Source organism: Quercus lobata, chromosome 2 (assembly GCF_001633185.2).
Source record: "Quercus lobata isolate SW786 chromosome 2, ValleyOak3.0 Primary Assembly, whole genome shotgun sequence".
NCBI classification, from domain to species: Eukaryota; Viridiplantae; Streptophyta; class Magnoliopsida; order Fagales; family Fagaceae; genus Quercus; species Quercus lobata.
Genome location: NC_044905.1, coordinates 69,004,136 through 69,030,221, shown reverse-complemented (window position 1 = coordinate 69,030,221; position 26,086 = coordinate 69,004,136). Strand labels below are relative to the sequence as shown.

The 26,086-nt window shown below is 35.5% G+C and overlaps 1 long non-coding RNA gene and 1 pseudogene across 5 annotated transcripts; one reads left to right on the top strand and one right to left on the bottom strand.

The window, feature by feature from the left end:
• Positions 1 to 15,229: 15,229 nt before the first annotated feature.
• LOC115976331 overlaps positions 15,230 to 26,086 on the bottom strand; it is a 51,174-nt pseudogene continuing 40,317 nt past the window's right edge.
• Positions 16,735 to 22,649, top strand: LOC115976332. 5 transcript variants are annotated; one of them, XR_004088297.1, is made up of 6 exons: positions 16,735 to 17,384; positions 17,919 to 18,092; positions 18,207 to 18,291; positions 18,607 to 19,483; positions 21,361 to 21,514; positions 22,532 to 22,649. It is a non-coding gene; the product is annotated as an uncharacterized LOC115976332 (long non-coding RNA). The 5 variants fall into 5 exon arrangements; XR_004088296.1 differs by having other exon boundaries at positions 17,919 to 18,291; positions 18,607 to 19,196; positions 19,299 to 19,483; XR_004088294.1 differs by having other exon boundaries at positions 17,919 to 18,291.

Below are 26,086 nucleotides of genomic sequence, written 5' to 3'. Positions count from 1 at the left end.
ATTTTTCCTATATTATTCCAGAATTAAACTTGCCAAGAAAAAAAAAAAAAAAAAAAAACCAAATCTTTTTAAATTCTGTGCCATTGGGCTGTCTAACTCCAGAGGAGGGTGGCCCAAACCATGGCCCAATATGCTGACCCAAACGCCACCTGTGAGATTCATTGTAAAGCAAAAACATACAAACTCTTTTCACAATATTATTGTGATTTGGGATCAGCAGAAGTGCATTTTACACTAACAAAAAATTAAAATGACAATACGACCAAAAATTTCTAACATAGTTCAACTTGTTTCAAGCCTACGAGCTATGATCCAACAAAAAAATCCACTATCAATTGTAAAGATCATACCCATTCTTCCAAACTTTTTTTTATAAAAGCACAAACATAAAATAACCCAAATCCCTATGATCTTGTTTGGATGTAGTGAGTTTTGAGTGATATAACTCAGTTTTTTGTTTTCATCATCCAATTCATGTGGGTCCAACGGAAGAGCACTTGTTTGGATGAGTTTTGGATCATTATTTTCATCACTTAATTCTCTGATTTTTAAGTGATGAGTTGTGAAAATTGAAAACACATTTTAATTGTTTTTAGTTTCCATAACTCTGTTTTCAATGACATTTTCGTAATTAAACATACATTGAGGGACCCACTAGTCAAGTCAGCCGTAACTTTTGACTTTTTTTTTCTTTTTTTCTCACTAGGTTCGGTGAGTTTGGGTATTGGTGGTTCAAGAAAAAAAAAAAAAAAAAAATACTTTTTTCAACAAAAATAACTTTAAAATTGGGTCTCATAGTACTATTTACACATTTAAAAATTATTTTACTACAGTATTTTCAGTTTTCAGTAATAAGTAGTATCTGAACATACCCTTAATACACCGCCTTGTTATTCTTATAAAAAAAATTGCACAAAAAAAGTCAAAAGAATTTACAAATAAAAAAAACTCTACTCACTAATTAGGATTGAGATCTAGGTATTGCACTTGATGCAATAGCTCTCAATGGTTAAGATTCAAATTTGAAAAAAAAAAAAAAATTGACTTTCAGTCTCAACTATTGAATAAATAAAATGAGAAAAAGTTAAATTATGAAAGTCAAAAAAGTTAAAGCAGTAAAAAAAAAAAATATATGAGTATAGAGGGGATAATTGCTCCAGGTGCAAATGCCTAATCCCACTAATCTCATATACAAACTCTAACACTATAAATCTTCATAGTTCATAAACATCCAAATATCATGTTGTTTGTTCCTAGTGATGGTGTCTTTGTAAAACCACTGGAGGATGGACTGGAGACGATAGACTTGATTATGTGCAAAGTTAAACATAACTAGAAGAATATTACTAAAAAAAAACAAATAAGATTAAAAAAGTAGATCATCATATATAATATAATTTAACATCAAATACAACAAGTCAAATCCATAACATGCAGCCTTTATTTTCCAAAGTTCACATCTCTCTTTTCTATCTTTCCCAAAACAAAGTGATATAAAAGAAGTAACATAAAAAAGAAGAACAAAATGTTCACTTATCACTCTCTCTCAAAGTAATACCATCACCACCAAAGTCCCAATTCCCATAACAACAGTCATAAATCCAGCGCTTAATCCATGAGCATAACCAGGATTTGGTGAATTTGCTGGTGCTAGTTCCGGAGAACTATTTGTTATCGAAGTGTGAAGGCTATGTTCTCCATTAGACAAGACAACCACAATTAGCTTCTGACCTCTTTCATTACATTTCCCCTCAGACCCACCTATGAAATAGAATGGTCCTGAATGGTTCAACTCAATCTAGGTCATGCCCTCCTTGTATTTTTCAATTGGCTTCGCTTTGTTGCAACTCTCGTAGTCCTCTTTTGTCACTCTTAGTACTGAGTCAATTTTGGGGTCATACTCAAAGACTGTGTAGGCAAGAAAACGAGGATACATGCAGTAGTATTAAAGTAGAAAGAAGATGCAAGAATAGAATTAAAAATAATATGGAAAGTAATAAAAAATAAATCAACAAAAAGATGCTAATTCATGATAACTCGATGGATTGCATGGCCATCGTGCTAGTAACACATCATTCAAATTTCTACCCTAATCAACTTGAACTAATTTAGACTGTAAAACTGTGAATGACTCATTAAATCAAAGAAATTAGCAGAAAGATGTCAATGATAAAATATGGCACACAGCAATGTTTGGAGAAAAAAAAGGAAGTTCCCTTCTCTTTTATCCAGCAATTCTCCTTATAATTTGGAGGTAATTTCAAAATCAAATTCTAAATTTAAAAAAAGAAATTAATTAAAACATTAGACTATTTAAATTATTTAAACTCTCCTCCTTTGAGTATTATTGTTAATTAAAATTTGAAAGTAATGAAAGTAAATTGCATAACATTTATTTGATTTTTGAGTACCAAAAGACCCGTAATATAAACATCACGTGGTATTTTATTGGGGAAAAAAAAATCACATCTTTATTAAACTTTATTTATCTGTTGGGCTTTTTCAAAGTTTTCTTCATAGTTTATACAATTTGTTTTGGGGCCAAAGTAATATATGTCATTTATATGGAAGCCACTTTTTTATGTTTAAATTGAAACATTTAGAAAGTTTAAGTTTTAGTTAATACTTTTTAAAATCACCTCCAAATAATAGGGAGAATTACATAATCTATAATCCATCGAGAAAAGTTATTTAATAGTGCACGGATACAACTTTTTTCACAACTAATTTTACAATTTTTGAAGTGATTGATAGTGAGTGATAGAAAAAAAAAAATAGTGAGCCTAAGTGTTAGTTGTCTCTATTACTCATAATCGATCACTTTAGTAATTATAAAATTATTTATGAAAAAAAAAATTGTCCTTAGCATTATTGGCAGTTACTAAGAATTGAGATAGAGAATTACTCGTGGTTTTAAAAACCGGACCGAATTGGCCGGTTCAACCGGAAACCGGCCTTTAATCTGGTTCGGTTGAGTAAAAACCAAAAATAGCTTAAAAACTGGGAAAATTAGAAAACCAATCGGTTCAATCGGAGAATCAGCAACCGACATGGTCGAACTGATTACTGACCGATTGGGATTTTTTGACTTTTTCCCAGCCTAAAACTACGTCATTTTGGCTAGGAAGCTAAAATCTAACCCTAAAGTCCTAACTCCTAGACACTCTCACAGAATCATGCCTCTCTCAAAGCTCTCTGCCTCTTTGCCTCACTCTCACGGTCTCACCTTACTCAACTCATCTCAACTCTCAAGCTCTCTACCTCATGCACACGACACGCCTCTTAATCCTCACGACATCTGAAGTGTTCTCTGTTCCCTCAGGTCTTGCCATCACCATCGATATTTTTTTCTTTTTTCCTTCTTGGTCTCGCCCTCGAGCTCTTCTCTTTGCTTTTCGGCTTCATAAGGTAATATTCTTTTCTTCTGATTTTGATTATTGATTTTGATCATTTTCTCGGTTCTTTTTTTTTTTTTTTTTTTTCATTTCATTTCTCTCGGCTTCATCTTAGATTCTATGTTCATGTTCTCGACTTCATCTCAAGTTCTCCGTTTTGTGACTTCACTGGTAAGTGGTAACTTCTATCGTTAATTCTCATTTCAATTATTAGTTTACAGAGCATGTTGTGGATTTGATTTACAGAGCATGTTGTGGATTTGATTTACAGAGCATTTGTGTTTGTGAAATATAGTCTATAGAGTATTATACTATTGTTTGTGTATTTTGTGTTGATAAATTTATTTGTTGATAAATGGTTGTTGCCAATCTGAAATTGTTGAGTGAAATGGAGTCTGCCTCTATACCATCTAATGAACATGCTTCTACAATTGAGTCTAATGCTAATTCTTCATCTATGAGAGCAAAATGTGATGTTATAAACTTATTTGCTTGAAACTTTAAAACTAATTTGCTATTTGGATGTAATGAACTTATTTGTTATTTGCCATTTGGATGTAAATGTAATGACTAATGAACTTATTTATTTGGTTTTGTTGAAATTTTATTATGTTAAGGATGATTGTTTGTAATGTTATTATGTTAAATTCTTTAAAAAGATGTTATATACTTATATACTTGTATTTTTTTTAAAGGAAACATATATATTACTATTGGTTTGTTAGTTTTAGTATATTAAAAAACTTATTAATTATTTATATAATTTAAATAAATAATAATTAAATTATCTATGATGTCACCGGTTCGACCATTGGTCGAACCCTGGTCGGACCAGAAAACCGGTAATTAGCTCATTTTCCGGTTCTATTACTGTACCAGTTTTTAAAACCTTGGTTTTAATCCTAAAATTTGGCCATGTACTACACATCCATAACAAAAAGTTAAAACAACTTATATTTAAAATTTAGCAACTACCATTTTTCTTTCTTTTACGGTAAAAGGATCAGTTTTAATCCTAAAATGTACTGTTTTAATCCTAAAAGTTAGCCACTTACTACAAATCCATAACAAAAGTTAAAAAGAGTTTAAATTTCAAATATATTTCTTTTATAGTAAAAGGATCAATTTTAATCCTAAAATGTAGTGTTTTAATCCTAATAGTTAGCCACTTACTACACATCCATAACAAAAGTTAAAAAGAGTTTAAATTTCAAATATATCAACTACCCTTAAAATTGAGAAAAAGGTACGTAACATTTTTTTAAGGTGTAGTAAATTAATAATTATTAAAAAAAATGGAAATTGAATTTCACATAGAATTATACAAATGATAAATATAATTTATGTTACAAAAGAAATTTTTTTACAACAATTTATTAGATAACAACCACCTCATGTAAGACTTGAACTTATCTAATATTCCATTCTAATGCCTTTGCAATGCAATCCAATTAATTTGTACATACATCAACCTGAGAGAGATAAAAGAGTTAGGTTAAATATAAGATTACTTATACATTTTGAATGAGAAGTTAATTTTTGGTTTTGGATATTGGGAAACAAAGTAGCGTGTAATACCCTCCAAAACTAAGAGTAGCGTAAATTACATTTAAAAAAAAAAAATCCAAAAAGAGAGTTTGTGTTTGTTTTAAATTGGGTAACTATTAACATGATTCACCAAATATATAATAATACCCTCTAAAAAAAAGTAGCATAGATTACATTTAAAAAAATTAGTGTAAATTACATTTTTTTTAAAGTAGCGTAAATTACATGGCAAAGGTTGTTTACATTTGTTTAGGTTCCAAAAACGAAATGGTCGATTTTGCATTGCTTACAATTCATGTGTCTAGGAAATTGGCTATGTTCAAGTCTGGGAATAAAAATTGGTGTATAATTGATGATATGCCTTCGGTTAATGATATGCTTTTGCCTTATGATGATGTTGTTTTGTTATCACAGAGAAGCGTAATTCCTATAAAAAAAAAGGGAGTAAATTCCTATAAATAAATTAAAAAAAAAAAAAAACTAAACCAATTATCTTAATTCCCTTAAAAACAATACCGTAAAATCCAAAAAAAAAAAAGCCCTTACCAATATTCTTTTTCAAGCAACCAGTTCAAGCACAAATCCTCCTATTTGAAATCTCAAAGTCAACCATGGTAATAAGCCACTGTCAAACACCCTTGAATCCCTAATCACATTCACCCATAGGTAAGTACTCCTCAAACTATGAATACTTGGCAGCCATGGCAGGTAAGAACTCAAAGAAAGTCAATGATAAACAAAAGTAAAGAAAAGAAAACAAAGAGGAACTTGCAAAAGATAGAACCTGAAAAGTTGTTGAAGCCTTTGATAGTAAATATCTTCAATCTAAAGAAAAAGAAAAGAAGGATGTAGAGCTAAACTAAATGTCTTCAATTTAAAGAAGAATGAAAGATAGAAAGTGAGATAGAAACTGGCAAAGCGTACGTGAGTTTGTAAGTCTTAAAGTGTAGGAATTTTAATTTACATACTTGTAAGTGAGTATGATGATGATATTTTAGGCATCAAAATTGAGGAATCCAAACAAGAGAAGCTCCTTAAATAGTACATAGATAACTTGACATAAAATAAAATAAAATTTTAAAAAAAACTGAATGATTCTAATAAAACCATGAAATTCAGTATTTTTCTATTAAAAATAAATTCTAGTTTTTGATGGTTTAATTGGGTTTTTGGAAAATCCGGTATTTCTTCATACCAATCCAGAAATTTTGTATGTTTCATCGGTTTGATAGTTCAATCACTAATTTTAGTATGCCAATGACAACTATGTTAGTGATAGAGTAATTGCCAAGATTGCATGTGAAACTTGTTATTTGATTACCTATACCTCATTCTCTTGCAAGACAATGACCAACAAATCGTTATGGTAGGAGTAAAAGATGTTAGAAAAAAGTTTGGTTTGGTTCTAGTACAAGGCTAATAATGAATAAATCTTAAATGGAAAAACTTAGATACAGTACCTTAGATGCTGTAACTTAGGTTCTCATCTTAAAATTCAGCAATATGGCATTATTCTCATGGGATGGAAGTGTATTTTTAGTTAAATACAACCACGTGGTTCAATTTTAAAAGCAGAATCTAAGGAATAGCACCTATGTACTATACCTAAGTTTTGTCAAATCATAAAATTGTACAGGATTGAAGATATGTTCAATTATTGAAATTTGTATTCATAGATTCCCAAATGGACTAAATTGCAGCACTGAAAATATGGCACCAAGGGAGTGGTGCAAACAATAAATTAGTTATGGCTCATGTTAACAGATGCCCTTAAGGCATTTATTAATAAATTATTTTTGAAAAGTTTTGATACCATTTTTATGAAAAATATTAAAAATTGTCAAAAAAGTCAATTGTTTTTTTTAAAAAATGGTCCATTAATAAAATTAAGGCATTTGTTATCATTTCCCATTAGGTATATACTAGCTCTATAGGTTAGAAACTAAGATCAAACCAATCTAATACTTAATAAGGGACTAAAATTGAATGCACTCCATAATTTAAAAGACCAAAAACGCAGATAAAAAATGGCCAAAAAAAAATTAATTGACGAAAAAAAATAGACAAGTATACTAATAAAGTATTATAATTTAAAATTTTAAAATATCAAATCAAAAATTGAATCAATGCAATATTTGAAGGACAAAAGTTTTTGATTTACCCCTTCTTATCATATACTATTAACATTACTAGTGTGTAGTCTCGTGCATATACACGGATACAATTGAAAATAATTACAATTACATGGTTCAAATTATACATGGTATTAACTTATACTTTTTTAAAACCATACATTTCTAAAATATGTAATGATTTATATATATATATATATATATATATATATATTTATATATATATATATGATGGTGGGCTAAATCAAGTTCCATTCGTCCATGATGGTCGTCTATGCCAAACTACGTCCAGACTAGTTCACGAGAAAGGCAGCCCAAATAAAAAGTACCACAGATAATGAATAGGATTCATCCACAAACGTCATGACCGTCCAAAGTAACCTAGTCGTCTATGTCACATAGAGACATGGACGACCAAATGACACTTAGTAAATTTCGAAGGATTTTTCTACAAACACCAAGTAATTAGACCACAATCTATCATTTCAGAACGTGTGGAGGATTCCTCAATATCCGCTCCATTTTCTCCACTAATTACACACATCTCCCATGATGGTAGTGGATCCAAACAAGTAGACCCACTAAAAACTCTCTATAAAAGGGATCTAACCCCATCAACCCAAGGTACATTATGTTATTCATCTACTCACTATTCTTGTATTCTAGAGAGAAAAATTGACTTAACCGTCGGAGGGTCCTTGGTTGGTTCACCTCGGTCACCCTTGACAATTGTTTTCTTTCTCTTTAGGTCATCAAATAGTCGTTGTAGCCTGGAGCATTCAGCCTACTAATTTTAGTACGTCATTAGTTGGCGCCATCTATGGGAAGGTAAGCAAAGTTTTGAAGTGTTAACCACCTTGCTTTCCAAGACAAAAGGCTGCATGGTTTTGACTAGGTTGATGGCCACAAGTCTAGAACACTAGTAGAGTGAAAATGCCTTCAGTCATTCAAATTGTGCACCAACATCGCAACCAGCATCTGTCCAACAACAGTTGCAGTCCATGGCAGCTACAATGGTAGACTTGACGCAACAAAACCAGGAGTTAACTAGAGAGGTCAATAGCGACGCGCCGAGGAACATAGGCAAAACTCAAAAAATGGAGGGACGAAGAATGGCGCTGAAGGAGGAGATCAGCCCAGAGGTATCATCACTCAAAGTGTGCCACATTTAGAGAGAGAAATGGACTAGATGAAGAAGGCCATGGAGGAGATGAAGGACTCCATAAGGAGGGCGAACCATGTTGATGATCTCATCCACAAAACTGACTCTCCATTCACTGCATCCATCACGTGTCATCCTCTACCCTCCAAGTTCAAAATGCCTACCTTGGACTCATATGATGGAATGCGAGATCCTTGTGATTACATTGCCACGTTCAAGACAACCATGCACCTCCAAGGCGTTCTAGATGAAATCATGTGCAAAACCTTCCCTACTACGCAGAAAGGCCCAGCCAGGGTGTGGTTTGGTAAACTACCACCAAACACCATAACTTCATTCTAGGAGTTAAGTAAGCTGTTCATCAACAACTTCGTCGAAGGCTAAAGACATAAGCGTTCCTCGTCCAACCTACTGAACATAGAGCAAGGATAAAATGAGAGTCTTTAGACTTTCATAAGTCGTTTTAACAGGAAAGCCCTATTGGTAGACGAGATAGACAACAAAATCCTCTTGGCAGCCTTTTACAATAGAGTTACTTCTGATTTGTTCATCCATAAGTTGTGTGACCAAAAGCCATAGACGATGGCCGAGCTAATACACGCATCCCAAAGATTCATGAATGCTGAGGATGCGATTATTGTCAAGAAAAAGAAGAAGATTGAATGAGTGGAAGCTAGGTACATGCACCATCCAGAATAAGGCTCTTGTCTAAAGAAGGCCAAGACGAGAGAAAAAAGAAATTGAGACGGTAGGAAAGCAGGATCGTCCTCAACATGACCAAGTGTTGATGCAAATCAAGGATGACCCATCCTTGAAATGGCTAGAGAAGATGAAAGGAGACCCTAGCAAGCGGAACAAAAGCAAGTATTGTCGTTTCTGCTGAGATCATAGACATGACATAGACGAGTGTTATGACTTAAAGCAGCAAATTGAAGTTCTTATTAAGTAAGGAAAGTTGAAGAATTTCCTTGGACGAGACCACAAGGACGAAAGGCTACCATTGAAAGGCAAAGCAAAAGAACCAGTGTGTCAACCACTTGGAGAAATAAGGGTTATTGTAGGAGAAATATCAACTAGAAGTTCGTCCAAAGCCAAGAAGACTTACTTATGGGTAGTTTAGAATGTTCAACTCACTAGCCGCCCATTAAGGATGTCCAGAGTAGACGAGCCTGCTATCACTTTCACAGGCAAAGATGCAAGGAGATTGCATCATCCTCATGATGATGCAATTGTTATCACTTTAACGATTGCGAATTACATAACAAGAAGAGTGTTAATTGATAATGGGAGTTCTACAGATATTCTCTACTATTCGACCTTCCAACAAATGAGGGTTAGCAAGGAATTACTTCATTCAGTGAATGTACCTTTGATTGGGTTTGGAGGAATGAAAGTTCTACTGGTGGGCACCATTTCCTTACCAGTCGTGGTTGGTTCTTACCCACGACAAATCAATAAGGAAGTAAATTTCCTTGTTGTGGATTGTTCGTCCTTATATAATGCCATCATAGGACGACCAAATTTAAATAGTTGGAGGGCTGTAACGTCTACATATTACTTGTCCCTTAAATTCCCAACAGAATATGGCATAGGAGAAGTACAAAAAGACCAGCTGGCAGCTAGAGAATGTTACTTGGCTATGTTAGCAATGGAAGAGCAGATGCAGACGATGAACATTGAAGAAAGAAGAATAGTTGTTGAGCCAATTGAAGTATTGGAAGATGTCCGAGATGTCGCCCTAGATGAGTCCAACTCAGAAAGGTTCATTAGAGTCGGAACAAGCATGGAGGAGAAGACGAAGTAGGATCTCGCCCAATTCCTCAAGATGAGCTCAGATGTTTTTGCTTGGAGCCACGAAGACATGCCTGAGATTGACCCAAGTGTGATTACTCATTGCCTAAATGTGTCTTCGTCTTATAAGCCCGTCTGTCAGAAGAGAAAAGTGTTCACCCCAGAATGAGACAATGCCATCAAAGAAGAAGTCCAGAAGTTGGTAACAATAGAGTTCATCCGCGAAGTCTATTACCTTGATTGGCTAGCTAATATAGTGATGGTAAAAGAAGCCAATGACAAATGGAGAATGTACGTGGACTTCACAAATTTGAACAAGGCATGACCCAAAGATAGTTATCCCCTTCCACGCATTGACCAGCTGGTAGATTCAATAGCTAGGCACCAATTGTTGAGCTTTATGGATGCATTCTCGGGGTACAATCAGATCAAGATAGACGAGGCAAACCAAGAGAAAACATCCTTTATCACAAGCCAAGGTTTTTTTTTGCTACAAAGTAATGTCTTTTGGTTTGAAAAATGCAAGGGCAACTTATCAGAGGCTAGTCAACCATATGTTTTGTCCACAAATTGGACGAAATGTTGAAGTGTACATGGACGACATGCTAGTCAAAAGCGCAAAGGAGGCATAGCACTTGGACGACCTCCAGGAGACTTTTGACACGCTTAGATGATACAACATAAAGTTAAACCTAAGCAAATGCGCCTTCGGAGTTTCATTAGGAAAGTTCCTTGGTTTCATGGTTTCACAGAGGAGAATTGAGGCAAATCCTGACAAAATCCAAGCGATACTAAGCATGGAGCCGCCAAAGAATTTCAAGGAAGTGCAAAGTCTCATTGGATGAGTAGCAACTCTCAACAGGTTTGTCTCAAAAGCTACTAACAAGTGTTTGCCATTCTTTAAGGTGTTAAGGAAAGCACTTGAATGGATGGATAAATGTCAATGAGCATTTGAAGAACTCAAGGCGTATCCCACAACAAATCCCTTGTTGAGCCCGTCCAAACCGAGTAAGGAACTATACCTCTACCTAGCAGTTTCTCCTCATGCAATAAGCTTGGCCTTAGTCAGAGAAGAAAGAAAGGCACAGAAGCCCATCTACTAGACCAGCAAAGCTTTAAGAGGAGCTAAAGGAAGATACCCCCCCCCCCCCCAATAGAGAGGTTGGAATTTTCGTTGATAACAGCGGTAAGGAAGCTCAGGCCTTACTTCCAAGCTCACATCATCAACGTCTTGACAGACCATCCACTCAAGAAGGCCACAAACAAGCTAGAAGCGGTTGGAAGATTGATTCAATGAGCAATTGAACTTAGTGAGTTTAACGTAAGGTATCAACCAAGAGAAGTGATAAAAGCCCAGCCCTTGCAGATTTCATTGTAGAATTCACTCCTGCCCATGATCAGCAGCGTAGGGACTAAGAGGCAAAAGAATGGGTCGTCCGTATGGATGGTTCGTCCACTTAGCATGCAGGAGGAATTGGAGTAGTATTGCAGTCACCTGAAGGGGATCGTCTAAAGTATGTCGTCTGTTTATAGTTCCCGATAACCAACAACAAAGCTGAGTATTAAGCTTTTATTAAGGGCTTAAATCTAACTAAGGCATTGGGAGCTGAATCATTGGTCGTTCAAGGAGATTCACAACTGATCATAAGTCCGATGAATGGAACATGCAAAACTAAGGAGGAACGAATGAAGAGATATTTAAGCAAAGTTAAGTAGTGCATCAAAGGCTTCACAATGGCAAAGTTTCACCAGATCCCAAAGGAAGAAAACATGGAAGCTGACAGCCTAGCCAAGGCAGCATATGCAGACAAGTTGATTGAACCCTTACTCCAATACCCAATTGGACTTGTTCTGTAGTGACAATCTCTCTTTTTCAATGCACGGCTCCCAGAATGTGACTACCCAATTGAGCGGATCCTAGTATGCGACTTCAATCACCAACTAGAGAAGGTTGTTGGTTACAAAGTTCTTCTGTTCATCACTCGATTAAGATCATGAAGTTGCTTGGTCACAAAACCATATGGTGTACAAAACACAGCAGGTTCTTGAAGAGAATGAAGAACTAGGGCAAACTAGGTTTCCGGTTACACTTTTCTTCACACTTATGCAATTTTATCTTGTGCAATTGTGCGTAACCTTTTACGGCCCTTAAAATAATCCTTATATATGTTAAGGGTTGTGAGAAAAGAAAGCTCAAACACATACTCGGATTGGATGAAAAACAGTCCTGAAAAACTGAGTTTCATAAACCTCAACAAATACCTATCTGTCGAGCAACTGTCAAGCCACGAGATGCAGACAACTCTCTAAGCCTTGATAGATGCTAGCTGTTGAGCTTTAATGAGCAGCACTTTCATACTTGATTCTTGGACAGACTTGCATGACTTTAACACTTGAACTTGAAACCTTGTTTCTTGAGGCATTAAACATCCTAAATCTACCAAATTACAGGTAAAGTGCGTTTTGTCAAAGTATGAGCCAATTACATAAAATAGTGATATATGTTCCTAACATTGAATCACATATGTCCTAACATTTAACTCTTATTCCTCCCACAAGCCTGCTGGCTGTCATTCCTGCCATGTTGGTCCATTGGGTTACTACCTCTTTCCTTGGGCTTCTTTGGCCCATTTACTCTATATGTACCTCTTATTCCTCCGACGGGCCTACTGGCTGTCATTTTTACCATGTTAACCCATTGGGCTTGCTATCTCTTTCCTTGGGCATCCTCGACCAATTTACTCTATCTTTACCTCTTATTTGTCCCAAGGGCCTGCTAACTATCATTCCTGCCATGTTAGCCCATTGGATTTAATAACTTGCTTTTACCATTCATATTTCCTTTTCCTTCCACTTTCCTTATTGTTGGGCTTTTTCTGCTATTGGGCTTTTTGTCAAAAGTGGGCATCAACAATGATAAAGAGTAATCATCATGGAATAGACATTATAAGTTGAAATTCTATCCAATTTATAAAATTAATATAATAATAATAATAATAATAATAATAATATACATAGGACTGTAAAACTATAAATCATATTTTTCAATATATTTGAATTTACCATTTCAAATAACATTTCCAGGCTGTGTGCCCAAGCAAATTGGCAATGTGTGCCACAAAGACAATACCATCTACTTGACTGGTAGGTTCAACCTTTCAAACCTGAAACTAGAATATATGCCACCGAATAAAGGCATTTAGAGACCGTTGGAGTGCCATCATTTTCTCGCAAGAACTACCTAACCTACTCAAATAGTTACAAGTTATAGATTATAACTAATTCACTGCTTAGGGGGAAAAAGAGTTATCACCAATTTACTGCCATTTATTTAAAGAGCGAAAGTAAGCTAACAATAGCATTTTTTTTCAAGCCTCCCAATCTTATATACGAAAATTTCAAACAATCAAATGTAATAGATATGGATTGGCTTAGCTTCTTGTGGGTTTTTTCACTATTCATGGCACCCCCAAAAGGTAAGTGGAACATTGCACTCACCCAATTGACAATTGAACTTATCTCCCAATTTACTGTCATTTATTTAAAGAGTGAAAGTAAACTAACAATAACATTTTTTTTCTAGCCTCCCAGTTTCATAGCAAGGTTTTAACAATCAATGCGATAGACTATGGATTGGCTTTGCTTCTTGTGGTGTAATCATGGCACCACCAAAAGTCAAGTGGAACATTGCACCCATTCAATTGACATTATTTTCCACAAGTCTTATCCATCTATGCAATCTTGGTGCAGTTATTAAGATTTGTTTCTTAAGAAAATACACATTTGCAGGAGTTACTAACTGCAAATATGGTTTGTAACTCAATGAACACTCTCTAATGGAGATTTCTAAACTTCCTCATTGTATCTATCCAATTTTATTGCAAATTTTCAACAAATATGATTGACAATGGGTTGGCTTTGTTTCTTGTGGGTGTAATCATGACACAACCAAAAGTCAAGTGAACATTGCACCCATTCAATTGACCATTGACATTACTTTCCACAAGTCTTAAGTCTTAACCCATATATGCAATCTTGCTAGAGTTATTATGATTTGTTTCTTAGGACAATACACATTGATAGAGTTACTAATCACAAACATAATTTGTAGCTCAACTAACACCTCAAAATATTTCCAACCGAAACTTTTAGAATTCAAATCCTCTCTTCTCGCTATATCTATCCAATTATATAAAAATAAATAAATAAATAACAAGCATACTCTTTCGTTATTAGCACTTTAATTATATTTATAAGGGCTTCTCTTGCCTTGAAATTTGAAAGGGCAAGCCCTATTGCTGTTGGACACATAAAGAACATTTTCTTTTTATTACTAGCATTTCACTAGTGCTTCTCTCACCTTAAATGGGCAAACTAAACTGTTGGTCACGTAAAGATATTATTATTATTGATAAGATTTTTTTTATTATTATTATTTTGATGAAGATATTATTATTATTATTATTATTATTATTATTATTATTATTATTATTATTATACGATCGTTCTTGACTTGTTATAATTATATATAGAAGTCCCATGATTCCAACTTGTGGCTACCCCATGCGTTAGTTGGACGTATGCTCGTGGTGGTGGCTTGGTTTGGAGATTTTAGTAACAAACGAAAAATCTAATAAAGCAAATAGCTTACGAAACCAAAAGAATATTCAGATAAAACTACAATCTTTTATTTGTCTTTTTATTTATAATGGGAAAAGTCATAGTTTATCTTCTCAGCACCCTCTACGGAACTCTACCCAACATTTATATGTATAGTGACATTTTACTCAACAAAATGTATCTCTCTAGCCTAGTAGCTGGCGCTATAATAATCCTTTGACAGTTAAGAGCTCTAATTTCTTTATCAAATTTGCTACTCTTTAAAAATTCCATATGTCATAGGTGTTTTTATAAAATGCAAACAAAGAATCTATGTACCTTTCAAACTTCTCTCAATTGAAGCACTAACTATGCGTGTCTTTAGTTGTGCCGTGCTGCCAAAGTTTAGATACTGAACATGAAACCTACATGAGATCTATTTGAAACGAAATCAAAATGACAACCCTGTGTTCCCGTGTATAAAAACCATAGCTTTTCTAATCTAAAATCAATCAGCAGAGTCAGACATCAATTAACAGGGGTAATATCTGATCATGGGTTTAACGGCCAAGTCGATGGTGCTTGTTCTTGCAGTGCTATTGCTAGTGTACTTGGGAGTGGCCCATGAAGAAGCCCCGAACCCGAATTCGCTGGCGCTATGCAGTAATTTATGTTTGCAAGATGTGTTCGGGTGCTTCATAGGCTGTTTTTCAAAGGGGCCGGTGGTCATCCTGGATATAATACAATGCCTGCTTGCATGTAGCCTACCTGCCAATACATGCTTGACTAGTTGCTCCAGCATCCCCGATACACCGGGAAGAACTTAATCCTGTAGCGTTCAGTTAGAACTGTTCGCATCAACCAAAGCCGGGAATCAGAATAAATAAATACAATGACGATAATTGTAATAAATCATGCTTATGAGCATTGAATAAAATGAAATCACGACACTAGTCTTCTGGTGATTTCTTTCTTATTGAATTCATCAATTATATTTGGTTCATGAGCCGAAACTCTCTCTCCCCCCCCCCCCCCCCCCTTTTTTTTCTTCTCTCTTGTTCTTTTCCCTTAAATATATAAATCAGTAATGCTACACTCCACTTACGTAGTCAAAGTACTTTCAAAACCAATGGAGCAAATGCCATCAATGAAGTAGTCAGTACTTGTACAGACTTCTTTTTCAACAATGTTTAATCACAATGCTGCTACAAAAGTTGGGTGGTAGCTAGTATTTCCTGATTTAAAATTCTTTTCATTCACATTCAAATACAAATAAGTTCACAGAAATATGAATACATTCCCAAAACAATAATTCAGATTGATTTCCAAGGAAAATAGTTGCAACAAATTTGTGTCTTTACCAAAAAGGCTTAAACAAAGTCATCCAGAGCTAAACCAGTTCCCAGAGTACAACACCTACACTGGGGTATGCAAGATCTAGGATAATGCGAGTCCAAGGCACTCAAAATGGACTACAGTTGATCATGCATATATCATAATTACTCATTACGATGGTAATGGAAGCTGCAATATGAAGGTAAATATGTACAGACTGAGCAGCCTATGCAGCCCATACCTAGCCTTGAGATATTCGACCTCTATTTTCCTTGACACCTGACTGAGAAAATCTCTGCCGAAGAACTTGCATACCATCTTCTATTTTCACATCTTTATTTGCCAAAAGAACCATGGCATGATAGAGGACATCTGCCATCTCTGAGGCCGTACGTGACTTACCTTCATTCTCCTCCAATGTTCGACACAACTCATCTGCTTCCTCCCTGCAAATGAAAGTTCACATAAAAATCTTAAGTCAAAACACAGACACAAACACACCCCTCACACAGATAATTCTCTTTGGTTTATTGAAGATTTCTTCTCTGACTCATTCTTTATTCTTTGACTGAAGCAAAGAAATCCACCAGAATCAATCGACAGTCCAATAAAATCCATACTACCTGATTTTTGAGAACAGAAGTTTATTATCAAGTAACAATCATTTTGTCCACGAGCGTTTTCCATTTTGTTCTGCTGCTAATTCTGCTTTGCGTTGGGAGATTGTTGACTCTAATGAGTACAACGTGCTTAATGCCAACTTATTTCCTTCAACCTGCAAAAAATGGTAAGCAATGCTAACATACCTCCACTTTCTTCAAGATTTATCAATACGTGGGTGCCCAAGTATCGTATCCTTTCCGGAAGAGGGTTCCCCACCAACCTTAGAGAGCTTAGTTTGTCAGGGGCGAATATCTGTGGGCAAGTATTTGAGTTTGGACTGCACAAACTCACGTCGCTTACATTTCTCTGGATTGGTTATGGAATTATGGATTCGTTTCCAGAAGAGGAAGATGGGAAGACGATGTTGATGTTGCCTACATCTCTCACTACCCTGAGGTTTTTTGAAATTCTAAATTTGAAATTCCTCTCCTGGAAGTTCTTTCAAAACCTCTCTGCACTTGAAGAACTTTCCATCTTTTTGTGCCCTAAACTCGCGTCTCTCTCAGAGAAGTATTTTCCTCCCTCGCTTCAGCAATTTCATTTTTATGAATGTCCTGTGCTGAAACAAAACTGCGAGAAAGACAAAGGGATAATGTGGTCAAAGATTACATATCAAGTTGAGGAACAATGATCAATGGAGATATGCACATAATGGCAGGATGGCTTTTTAATATGATGCCTGAGCAGCATGTCATTTTAACCAAAGATCATGCCTTGCACAAATGATCAAAGCATTCTCACCTGTGCTGCACATGGCAGGTATTTCACAATATAAGGTCTGATCAAGTACTCATTCTACATTAACCAAAACTAATCCAGGTCATTTGTAAAATAATTTTTCAGGTAGTTTCCAGTATTAGAAACCAACCAATCAAGACAAAAGAGGAACAAACTATTTTTTAATTAACAGTTAATATTAGTTCAAAGTGAAAATAGGTATTACTGTAACTTTTTTTGGCTTCCCCACACCAACCTCTTTGTTTATAGGTAAGATAAAATTTTATTAAAAAAAAAAAAAAAATACCACATGGAAATAGAACATAAGGTAGCCAAGAAAGTAGGTATCATAACTGCCACGTAGTGTCAAAGTATTTCATTGGTTCCAAAGCACTTTTGGGGTGAAATAAAATATCATAGATTCATTATAAATTTATAATGTGAACAGACCTTATATTAGAATGAAATAAACAAACTTGATTATTCAAATAAGTTACGTTGATACTCACCATTTCATTAGATATCCTCCACAGATGCTTGCTTTTTTTCTTATGTTATTCTTGATATTCTTTGTAGATTCAGGAATGTGACCATATGGTCATGATCTGTCAAGGTGTGCAATTGGATACAATTTGGCGATAGTCAGCAGTGGCAAGTGTTGATCTTTGGTGGAGGTGGTGGGTTTGGAGCGGGTGAGGTGCACGCTTTGTTATAAAATTTGTGAAGCATTATCCTATGTACTTGCGAAAGGTGTGGTAGCTGCACTTGTACTTACGAGTATGTCTGGGGTTTACAGCCTTTGTTGTGGATTAAAAACATGAAGCTATTAACATATTGTTGTGCTGTTGGTGAATTCCCACTAAGGCTCATCACCTGGAGGAGCAGCAGCAATAATTGTATAAAACATATTTACACAATTGGTACCACCCGTGTGGAATGCATATTCAAGGTAGTGGATGCAAACTTTCATGCATTTCTTTTATAATTTTTGGTCAAAAGGTTTCATATTCTTCAAAGGAATTTCATTCGTAGTTTTCATTGGGGGGACAATATAAAATTTACCTTGGTGATATAAATTTTGGTCCTTTGTGTGTTTTCACACTTTCACGTCTGTGATGAACTATAGCTATTAAGAGACATATAAAGCCTTATTCTGTGGGTAATTGGCTTGGGAACAGAAATAGTTCATTGGCTAATGACAATTACTTAAAAGGAAAAGATTTTTAGATTTGTCAATTCAACATAATAAATTACTCTTTTGCAGCTACAGGCTGTGGGTGATTTAGGCTTTCAGAAACAAAGCTACCACCAAAGACAGTGAGTGAGATCAAGGCTGTGACAGTGCTTGATTATAGTAAAAAAATGGAACAGCTTTGTAGGGAGGCTTGCTTGTTAAAGAAGGACCGAGTTATCAAGCTGAGGGAAGTACTTTGGATGTGGCAAGTTAGAGGCAGACAAGGATGGCAAGTCCTGGTTATGCAGGATGTGATAAGAGATGAAGTTGGAAAGGGTAATGTTGTTACCGCTGGATTCTTTAGCTGGGAAAAAAAACTCCAAATCCACTGCCTTCCTCCTCCTTTTGAGACAAGCTCTGTGGCCTTGAAGCATATGGGAATTCTAAGTGTTTTTGTGCTCTCAACCGGCATATAGCTTGAGAAACTTTTTGAAAACAGACAAAATCAGGACTGGGTGAGTGCCGGTGTTATTGGTGACCTTCAAAGTCTATTCACCAGTGTAAGAAGTGTTGGCTCTAAACTCTAATAGGATTGATCCCAGAATTCTTTGTCAAGTCAGGCACCATGCTAAGATGACATCAAACTGCTATATGACTATCTTTGGGTCCTCTGCTGGTAGGTAGGGGCTCTATTTTGGTCTTGTCTATATCGAACCTTCTGCTGTGTTTGTGTCTTGTCTCCTTTGTATCTAACTTATGTTTTGTTTTGTGCCTAATCAAAGTTACTAGTTTACACTATATACTAAGGGATGTGGTTGACGTGCAACCAGTTTGGACAATTTGTTGGAAGATTGTTTTTTGAAACCTTAGTTTCAGGTTCAGTAGTCAAATAATCTTGGCTTACAAAATCATTCAGACAGCATTACACATTGTGCTTGAAATCGCAGCTTCTCGATCAACCACTATGGTGAGCACAATAATTTACTATATAGTTAGACAATCAATATTTTTTTTGATAGTGTTAGCACAGAAATTTCAGCATTTGATTTGTTTATCTAGCTCGAATTCATTTCAAGTTTTCAGCTACTCTTTGATGATGGATGGTTGCATTCATTACGGGTTAATTAGTAATATTCCAGCAGTACATTGATTTGTTGGATTCTAGGTGAGATGATCACATTAGCTAAATTTGGGGATCTGGTAAAAATAATAAAAACTTTTCTCATAGCTTCTCATCATTGTTAACTCAGAAGGCTAACTATAATACAAATTTTTGATCAATAAGGAAGACACAAATTGAATTTCTCCCCAAGGGATAAAGGATTTTAATTTTGATTATGGTCTTTTTTTTTTCAAACTTCCCAGAGTTCATGTTCATTTTCAGCAATTTCACAAAAGATTTATGAAAGAAAGGCAACAAGGAGAATAGAGGTGTGCTCTGTAATTGACAAATATTTCTCTCAGTTTGCACGCTGAGCCATGTTCAGGATATTAATAGTTTCATCTTTTTTTACTCATGATCAATCTTGATGAATTTCGAGGCACAGATTATAGTATTATACCCTTCCACTACACTATCTGAGCCATCAATTTTAACTTATTTATTAGTTCCATTGAGTTAACCTATATTATTAGGAGGTACTTTTCTGTATTTTTTTGAATGAAACAAAACAGCCTATTATTAGTAAGGACACATTCCCTAACACGAGAATGAGATATAAAAAAAAAATGAAATTATATCATGGAATGTACATAGTTGTCCCAGACTAATTATATGATAGATACAAGTGTTAGATAGAAATGAGAAACTTTGGCTTCATATTTCTATTTGTTTGATCTGGATTGTAAGGGTCATTATAACCCAACATGGATTTTTGTAAATTTTACTAAGCAAGATGATAGTTGCCACTGAATTTTTCATTGAAAATTTTCAAGAACGTTTTTCATTGGTTGTACTGTTTAAAGGAGGCCAACCTATTAATTATATATGTGCTAAACAATTGAGAACATGGAAGCAGCAAAACATCTGAACTCAGTTTGCGAGTCTGGTAATTACAAATATTTTCCTTATCTTCTTTTCATGTTTAAGTATATAAATGCCTTTGTCTGCTTGTTCTGCTTGTTTCCTTATTGGTCTTGGAGAATAGTACAATGCGTCTGCTTCCTCGCTAAATGATTTGATCTTGAATTTGTCCACAGGCATCTGCAATTCCAATAAGAGACATTTGGAAGCAAAATCACCATATGGCAATAAATGCTCTCTTCATTTTTTTGTGGATTCCCTGCCCCTTAGTTGTACGTATCATAAACACACTTGTAATAGAATTGTGAAGAACATTCAAAGCACCTATACAAACCTTACCAACTTGTCTCTCCTATATATATTTACTTAAAAAAAAAATCCTCCGTTAATTGCTATCACAATGTTGCAGTTATAGAATATGTTTATGTAGATTGCTTAATCCGACAATATACCCAAATTGAAAGAACAAAATCATCTTCTTTCCTCCATGTGTGTATTTAGACAATGTGACTTTTAAATTTTGAACCTTAACCTCTTATTAGCTAATTCTTGCGGTGGGGCAGTAGAGGCTAGCTTCTGAACTCCTAAAAGCTTTTCTTGAATTTCCAAAGTTGGAGAAATGTAAAATTTTGGATTATGTTATGTACATTCATTTTTTTCTTCTTCTTTTTGAACTTATGGCACTGAATTTTTAGCTCATCAACATCTCTTATAGTTTGTAAATTATTTGAATTGTATGAACCTCTTATCCCTAAGGACATGTAACTGCTTGATGAAAGGACTAAAGGAGATATTTTATCTTGGAATTTGATTGATTGCAGATTATATATCATGTTGTGGAAGACGGTGATTAGTGGATATGCACAAAATGACAGGATAGCTTTTTAATAAGATGCCTGAGCAGAATGTCATTTCTCCCAAAGATCATGCTTTCGAGGATAGTCAAGCATTATCACCTGTGCTACAGAAGGGCAGGTATTTCATTTGTTCCAAATCACTGTCACCCCACCATTCCTTAACTTATGCTGATGTTTTTTTTTTTTTTTGTTTTTTTTTAATAATATTTTTTAGATAGCTGTTGTATGATGAATAAGGAAGCAGGACACTTGTTCAATGACTTAATGGATTCTGAGATCTTGGTTTTTACTAATTTAACCATTGCTGCTTCTTAATCTCATTTTTCACATTGTTTTTGTTTGCTCTCAAAAATAATAATTTTCTTTCTATTGTGAACTATGGACATTTTTAATTACAACATTTTATTCATTTTAGTTGATACATGCTCAAAGTGGAGAGCAAACTACATTTCTTGTCAAACACCAAGGACAAGCTTATAAGTTTCCTATTGAGCCTAGGTGTTCCCATATGTTGTAGCTAGGGTTGTCCACGGGTCGGTCCGGGTTGGGTTTGTGCCCAACCCGGAACCGACCCGCCGGAATCGGGTGGGGAAAAAATGCACCCGCCACCGACCCGCCTGAGTAATCGGGTCGGGCGGTCCAGATTATGAACGGATGGCGGGCGGGTCGGTTGGAGTCAAAGATCTGAGAAGACGGCGAGAAAACGGTGAAAAAAACACAGATCCGGCGAAGAAACCCATATTTCGGCGATATTTCCCTTAGATCCAGCGAAAATCTAACTGGATTTGATGAGATTTCGCAAGATCCGATCAAAATCTCACTGGATCTAAGGGAAATGTTGCCGGAATCTGGGTTTCTTCGTCGGATTCTGGAAAATTCTTGCCAGATTCTGGAAAATTCTCACCGAAAACTGGAAATTCTTGCCGGGATCTGGAAATTTTGGGGAACTCTCCTTTTTTATCTCATTAATATATGTAATAGGTTGTTTTTGAACTAAAGTTTTTTTATTTTTATAATCTATTTTAAACTTGATCAATACGGAAGACACATTGATTGAGTTACATTCTTTGGGATAAGAGTATAATTTTGATTGTGTGTGTCTTTTCCCCTCTTAGAGCTCATGACCATTTTTCAGGGATTTCACAATGGAAACATGAAAGGAGGCCTAGAAGGAGAAGGGGGGTTGGACCGTAATTCACAAATATTCTTCCTAGTTTGTACCTGCTCTATATGTAAAGCTGATTCCACTTCAGGTTGTTTACTATTATCACTTATTTGTATCTATAGTCCATCTTTACTTGGTTAAGTCTTCAGGCACAAATTAAACCTTCCCACTATACTACCATTGTAAGGTTGAATTTATTCAACCATCTTATTGGCTTTATTCCGTGCCAAATTTGCTTGTAATTCAGCATTTAGTAACCCTGTATTTAGGTGGGTTTGATGTAAGGGTAGTGAGTGAGATAGAGTGAAGTTTGCTCAAGAGTGTGCAAGAAAACAGAGTGTCGCGGCTGGGTCTCGCGGGTGACTCGCGGCTTCAAGCCGCCAGAAGCAACCTCACGTGCCAAGCATGCTGGAAGGTGAACAGTCTGCTAGCTGGAGCACTACAGGACAAAACAGGACAACTGGCCATACGGTTATCTCGCGACTGGATCTCGCGACTTAGTCAAGCCGCGAGGTCAAGCCGCGAGCCACCCCTGTTTTGTAAAAAACCTGACGTTTCACATTCCTCTCCACTCCAGTATAAATACCCCTATTACCCACGATTGAAAGAGAGCTTCCAGAGAGAATTTTGAGAGAGAAACCCTAGAGAAAAACTAGATTGATTCACACACAATCTATACCTTAGAGACTCTTCAAATTCCTCAACTCTCTTCCTCTCCATTGTCAAATCCTTGAGAGGCTTTATACCAAACCAGGTTCTCACCATCATCATCTTTGTGAGTCTGCTGTTTGGATTTCTGGGAAGCAGTTAGGAAGGAACCAATCTTCATTGGTTGATGCTACGGTCTAGTAGCGGAATCTGGGAAGCTAGAAAAGAAAAAGGTTCGGCGCAACCTCGTTGGAGCAAGAAGCTTGGAGGGCTTAGGTGCACTGGGTAGATTAGGCTTGGAGGGTCTATTGCTGTCCTTGTATCCCAACTATATTTTCTAGTGGATTGATTACCGCTTGGAGGGCGGCGGAGAGGTTTTTCGCCGAGGACTTCGGTTTCCTCTTCGATAACACATCGCGTGTTGTCTTTGTGTTTGCATCTTCCTTCCTCTATCTTTGCCTTTAAATTATCTGCTGTGGATTTTATTTTGTTATGGCTTAGATAGTATTTAATCAATTTCGTATGATAGCATATGTTAAGTTTCCGCACACTAGTTGTTTGACATATTGCTTGAATTGATTAAGTTGTTATTTGGGGGTCTAAACGTTCAAAGGTGTTTTTACACGTTTTTGAACTTTCAACCATCAATGTAACCTACTTAATAACTCCATTCAGTAAACATATACTAAAAGGAGGGCTTTTCTATAGCTAATAAATGAAACAAAATTGCATTTTAGTAAGGCCTAGTTTCCCAAAGCAAACAAAAATGCATATACTCAAGAACCTGAATATGCAGAGTTTCAGAAACAAACACTAATCATAACACAGATTTGAGTTTTAGATTGAAATTGGAAACTTTCTACATATTTCTTGTGTGATCTAAATTTAAGTTAATTTTGGTCTGGCAGATGATTCACCTAATTATGTTTCATTGGAAAAAACCTTCCATGCTATTATATGAACTTTAGAAGTAAAAATTCATTGCTGATGTTAGCTCTTGTTGATTACTCAAGGCATATCTTATTTGCTGACTGTTTAATTTTTTCATTTTCCATTTATTTTCTATTTTGTTTTTTGATGTTCCTCTCCACTGGCCATTTTATGGACAACTTGGCATCTTGGCACAATTCCCAGAGGACTTTAAGAGCGATGGAAGGAGGCATTCTGGTTTGAGAGAACAAAAACCTAATCAAATTTTTCACTTGTGTTTATGTAAATAAAAAGGTACGTGCCCCTTTCTTTGACCTTGTTCATCCTTCTATACACCATCAAGTTAGAGATAACTTATAGAAATTTTTGTTGAATTCTATTATTTTTTTCATTTTCAAAGTTCTGTCTCTTTAGTTTAGTGTATGCTATAGTACCTTCTTTCCCACAAATATAACATGGCAGTATAGTACAAAAAACCAAGACTTATAGTTGTCACTGAATTTTCGTTGTAAACTTTCAGGCAAGTTTTTCATAGGTAATTCGTCCCAAAGGAGGCTAACCAGTTATTGACCTAAAGTTTTATCCCCATGAAATGCTGGAATGTAGGACATGTTTGAAGGGAAGGTTGTCATGCTTCTTAAGCTATTAACTGTTACATTCACATGATCTTGATCTGTTAAGAAGCAATGGTTGGGAATTGTTGTAATGAGAACCTGCTTTGTGCAATTGGATACAATTTGTTGATTGTCAGGCATGGCAAGTGGGAGTTAGTACCAAAATAAAGAGTTGCTGGTGAGGTGTAGGCTTTGTTAGACAATTCAAAAACCTTATCTTACATACTTATGAAAGGCCTGTTGGGCTTTTTGGAGCCTAGTTTGTTTGATCCGGTTCGAAGACCCGACCCGATCTGACCTGAATAATATTGCCTGGTTTTTAATGGGAGATTTACTAAGGCTTAATCCATGGAGTGGAGGCTTAGGCCGATAAGCCCAAGCCGGAGCTCATTGTGGAACCGACTTTGGTGATTAGGGTTATTATTGTGAGTCGGTTGCCGTGTTTATATAGAGTGAAAAATCTTGTAGCCGCACTGTGTATTGTACTTTTCCTTGATAATAGTGAAATCTCTGCAACTCCATGGACATAGGCAAATTGCCGAACCACATAAATATTGTCTTGTGCGTTTGATTGCTTTCTTTGGCGTGTGTTTTCTCTATTTTTTGTTTCTCACATGTTGGGATTTCGGTTAAATTCCCTACAAGGCGTGGATTGCACTTGTAGTTATCAGTAGCCTCTAAGGCAAGCCTTTGTTATGTAAGCGGGATAGGCAAGCTGTTAAAGAAGACATTACTTTGCTGCGTTTGCGATTTTTAAGTTATGGTTTCATCATAGTCCCTGGTTGAATGCTCACTAATGCTCGTTGGCTTGCCACTTTTACGGCTTCCTCTTTTCTACATATTGCCTGGTTCTCTTTGTAATGTGACTTTTATGTTAAACATCATACGTTCTATTGAGGTATTTTAAGCTGTTTTTTGGCTTCATCTAAAAAGAAGCAAGGTTACCAGTTTACTAAATATAGCTAAGGATGCGGTTGACTTGTATCCAGTTGGATCAATGTGTTGAAATTTGTTCTTTGAAATAATCTTGGCTTAAAGAATCATTTGGACTGAATCAAACATTGTGCTTGGAATTATAACTTTAATAGCTACCACTTTGATTGGTACTATAATTTACTATTGGAATATTTAGTAAGACCATCATCATTATTTTAAAAAAATTTCTAGAAAATGAAAAAAGAGAAATTTTATCCTCTACTATGTAGTTTATCTAACTCAATTTCATTTCAAAATTTAAACTCCTTTATGTGTGAATGCTGTAAGTAATATGTGCTTATTAACTAGCCTTACATTGATTTATTCCATTATTGCCGATATGGTCACATTAGCTGAA